Raw genomic sequence first — 5,000 nt, forward strand, 5'->3', positions numbered from 1 at the left:
CCCGTCTTCGGGGCTTGTTGCTGGCCGTTGGAGGAGCTCCAGCGGACCGCGGGGAGCGCGCCCGTCTTCGGGGCTTGTTGCTGGACGTTGGAGGAGCTCCAGCGGACCGGGGGGAGCGCGCCCGTCTTCGGGGCTTGTTGCTGGCCGTTGGAGGAGCTCCAGCGGACCGCGGGGAGCGCGCCCGTCTTCGGGGCTTGTTGCTGGCCGTTGGCGGAGCTCCAGCGGACCGCGGGGAGCGCGCCCGTCTTCGGGGCTTGTTGCTGGCCGTTGGAGGAGCTCCAGCGGACCGGGGGGAGCGCGCCCGTCTTCGGGGCTTGTTGCTGGCCGTTGGAGGAGCTCCAGCGGACCGCGGGGAGCGCGCCCGTCTTCGGGGCTTGTTGCTGGACGTTGGAGGAGCTCCAGCGGACCGGGGGGAGCGCGCCCGTCTTCGGGGCTTGTTGCTGGCCGTTGGAGGAGCTCCAGCGGACCGCGGGGAGCGCGCCCGTCTTCGGGGCTTGTTGCTGGCCGTTGGCGGAGCTCCAGCGGACCGCGGGGAGCGCGCCCGTCTTCGGGGCTTGTTGCTGGCCGTTGGAGGAGCTCCAGCGGACCGGGGGGGAGCCGGGCGTTCGAGTTGCCCAGGCAGGGGGTTATCCTCCACTAGCAAACCTCCATGAGCAGCGGAGCCCGGTCAGCTGCGCCAAAAAGAACCACACGAGGGCGACCTGGGGTTGAAATCCCCCGCCACATAGGAACGAATGCCGGGCGTTCGAGTTGCCCAGGCAGGGGGTTATCCTCCACTAGCAAACCTCCATGAGCAGCGGAGCCCGGTCAGCTGCGCCAAAAAGAACCACACGAGGGCGACCTGGGGTTGAAATCCCCCGCCACATAGGAACGAATGCCGGGCGTTCGAGTTGCCCAGGCAGGGGGTTATCCTCCACTAGCAAACCTCCATGAGCAGCGGAGCCCGGTCAGCTGCGCCAAAAAGAACCACACGAGGGCGACCTGGGGTTGAAATCCCCCGCCACATAGGAACGAATGCCGGGCGTTCGAGTTGCCCAGGCAGGGGGTTATCCTCCACTAGCAAACCTCCATGAGCAGCGGAGCCCGGTCAGCTGCGCCAAAAAGAACCACACGAGGGCGACCTGGGGTTGAAATCCCCCGCCACATAGGAACGAATGCCGGGCGTTCGAGTTGCCCAGGCAGGGGGTTATCCTCCACTAGCAAACCTCCATGAGCAGCGGAGCCCGTCAGCTGCGCCAAAAAGAACCACACGAGGGCGGCCTGGGGTTGAAATCCCCCGCCACATAGGAACGAATGCCGGGCGTTCGAGTTGCCCAGGCAGGGGGTTATCCTCCACTAGCAAACCTCCATGAGCAGCGGAGCCCGGTCAGCTGCGCCAAAAAGAACCACACGAGGGCGACCTGGGGTTGAAATCCCCCGCCACATAGGAACGAATGCCGGGCGTTCGAGTTGCCCAGGCAGGGGGTTATCCTCCACTAGCAAACCTCCATGAGCAGCGGAGCCCGGTCAGCTGCGCCAAAAAGAACCACACGAGGGCGACCTGGGGTTGAAATCCCCCGCCACATAGGAACGAATGCCGGGCGTTCGAGTTGCCCAGGCAGGGGGTTATCCTCCACTAGCAAACCTCCATGAGCAGCGGAGCCCGGTCAGCTGCGCCAAAAAGAACCACACGAGGGCGACCTGGGGTTGAAATCCCCCGCCACATAGGAACGAATGCCGGGCGTTCGAGTTGCCCAGGCAGGGGGTTATCCTCCACTAGCAAACCTCCATGAGCAGCGGAGCCCGTCAGCTGCGCCAAAAAGAACCACACGAGGGCGGCCTGGGGTTGAAATCCCCCGCCACATAGGAACGAATGCCGGGCGTTCGAGTTGCCCAGGCAGGGGGTTATCCTCCACTAGCAAACCTCCATGAGCAGCGGAGCCCGTCAGCTGCGCCAAAAAGAACCACACGAGGGCGACCTGGGGTTGAAATCCCCCGCCACATAGGAACGAATGCCGGGCGTTCGAGTTGCCCAGGCAGGGGGTTATCCTCCACTAGCAAACCTCCACGAGCAGCGGAGCCCGTCAGCTGCGCCAAAAAGAACCACACGAGGGCGACCTGGGGTTGAAATCCCCCGCCACATAGGAACGAATGGCGGGCGACCAGGGGTCGAAATCCCCCATTGAAATGAATGGCGGGCAACCAGGGGTCGAAGTCCCCCATTGAAATGAATGGCGGGCAACCAGGGGTCGAAGTCCCCCATTGAAATGAATGGCGGGCTACCAGGGGTCGAAATCCCCCATTGAAATGAATGGCGGGCAACCAGGGGTCGAAGTCCCCCATTGAAATGAATGGCGGGCAACCAGGGGTCGAAGTCCCCCATTGAAATGAATGGCGGGCTACCAGGGGTCGAAATCCCCCATTGAAATGAATGGCGGGCGACCAGGGGTCGAAATCCCCCATTGAAATGAATGGCGGGCAACCAGGGGTCGAAGTCCCCCATTGAAATGAATGGCGGGCAACCAGGGGTCGAAGTCCCCCATTGAAATGAATGGCGGGCTACCAGGGGTCCAAGTCCCCCATTGAAATGAATGGCGGGCTACCAGGGGTCGAAGTCCCCCATTGAAATGAATGGCGGGCTACCAGGGGTCGAAATCCCCCATTGAAATGAATGGCGGGCGACCAGGGGTCGAAATCCCCCATTGAAATGAATGGCGGGCGACCAGGGGTCGAAATCCCCCATTGAAATGAATGGCGGGCAACCAGGGGTCGAAGTCCCCCATTGAAATGAATGGCGGGCTACCAGGGGTCGAAATCCCCCATTGAAATGAATGGCGGGCGACCAGGGGTCGAAATCCCCCATTGAAATGAATGGCGGGCTACCAGGGGTCCAAGTCCCCCATTGAAATGAATGGCGGGCTACCAGGGGTCGAAGTCCCCCATTGAAATGAATGGCGGGCTACCAGGGGTCGAAATCCCCCATTGAAATGAATGGCGGGCGACCAGGGGTCGAAATCCCCCATTGAAATGAATGGCGGGCAACCAGGGGTCGAAAGTCCCCATTGAAATGAATGGCGGGCGACCAGGGGTCGAAATTCCCCATTGAAATGAATGGCGGGCAACCAGGGGTCGAAATTCCCCATTGAAATGAATGGGCCCATTCATTTTCAATGGCCGGGCTACCAGGGGCGCAGTACCACCTGTCGTCATTAGGGGCGCTGTAGATAGGGGACCGAGTCCCCCCATTCGAGAGGTTTGCACCCAAACCTCAAAATGGTTGGTGTACAATTATAGGAGAGACCTTTTTAAGACGTGGGAGCTCCAGGGCAAATCAAGGGAGGCTCGACCAACCCATATCCGCTTTAGATGCACTTTAGGTCGGACTCCCTTGCCAGATGGTCCCCTCCTCAGCCTGGTTCTCGAATTTTTTCTAAGTCAGCCCAACTTGGAAATATTTTCAGAGTGCCACTTTCAAGGGAGTTTCGCCCAACCCCTATCCGCCTAAGAGGCACTTCAGGTCGGCCTGACTGGCCACATTTTCCCCCTCCTCATCCTGGTTCTCGAATTTTTTCTAAGTCAGCCAAACTTGGAAATTTTTTCAGAGTGCCACTTTCAAGGGAGTTTCGCCCAACCCCTATCCGCCTAAGAGGCACTTCAGGTCGGCCTGACTGGCCACATTTTCCCCCTCCTCATCCTGGTTCTCGAATTTTTTCTAAGTCAGCCAAACTTGGAAATTTTTTCAGAGTGCCACTTTCAAGGGAGTTTCGCCCAACCCCTATCCGCCTAAGAGGCACTTCGGGTCGGCCTGACTGGCCACATTTTCCCCCTCCTCATCCTGGTTCTCGAATTTTTTCTAAGTCAGCCAAACTTGGAAATTTTTTCAGAGTGCCACTTTCAAGGGAGTTTCGCCCAACCCTTATCCGCCTAAGAGGCACTTCAGGTCGGCCTGACTGGCCACATTTTCCCCCTCCTCATCCTGGTTCTCGAATTTTTTCTAAGTCAGCCAAACTTGGAAATTTTTTCAGAGTGCCACTTTCAAGGGAGTTTCGCCCAACCCCTATCCGCCTAAGAGGCACTTCGGGTCGGCCTGACTGGCCACATTTTCCCCCTCCTCATCCTGGTTCTCGAATTTTTTCTAAGTCAGCCAAACTTGGAAATTTTTTCAGAGTGCCACTTTCAAGGGAGTTTCGCCCAACCCTTATCCGCCTAAGAGGCACTTCAGGTCGGCCTGACTGGCCACATTTTCCCCCTCCTCATCCTGGTTCTCGAATTTTTTCTAAGTCAGCCAAACTTGGAAATTTTTTCAGAGTGCCACTTTCAAGGGAGTTTCGCCCAACCCCTATCCGCCTAAGAGGCACTTCGGGTCGGCCTGACTGGCCACATTTTCCCCCTCCTCATCCTGGTTCTCGAATTTTTTCTAAGTCAGCCAAACTTGGAAATTTTTTCTGAGTGCCACTTTCAAGGGAGTTTCGCCCAACCCCTATCCGCCTAAGAGGCACTTCAGGTCGGCCTGACTGGCCACATTTTCCCCCTCCTCATCCTGGTTCTCGAATTTTTTCTAAGTCAGCCAAACTTGGAAATTTTTTCAGAGTGCCACTTTCAAGGGAGTTTCGCCCAACCCTTATCCGCCTAAGAGGCACTTCAGGTCGGCCTGACTGGCCACATTTTCCCCCTCCTCATCCTGGTTCTCGAATTTTTTCTAAGTCAGCCAAACTTGGAAATTTTTTCAGAGTGCCACTTTCAAGGGAGTTTCGCCCAACCCCTATCCGCCTAAGAGGCACTTCGGGTCGGCCTGACTGGCCACATTTTCCCCCTCCTCATCCTGGTTCTCGAATTTTTTCTAAGTCAGCCAAACTTGGAAATTTTTTCTGAGTGCCACTTTCAAGGGAGTTTCGCCCAACCCCTATCCGCCTAAGAGGCACTTCAGGTCGGCCTGACTGGCCACATTTTCCCCCTCCTCATCCTGGTTCTCGAATTTTTTCTAAGTCAGCCAAACTTGGAAATTTTTTCAGAGTGCCACT

The sequence above is a fragment of the Leptonotus elevatus genome, unplaced genomic scaffold, assembly GCF_054856555.1.
Source record: "Leptonotus elevatus isolate MCC_2025b unplaced genomic scaffold, RoL_Lele_1.0 HiC_scaffold_95, whole genome shotgun sequence".
NCBI lineage: Eukaryota > Metazoa > Chordata > Actinopteri > Syngnathiformes > Syngnathidae > Leptonotus > Leptonotus elevatus.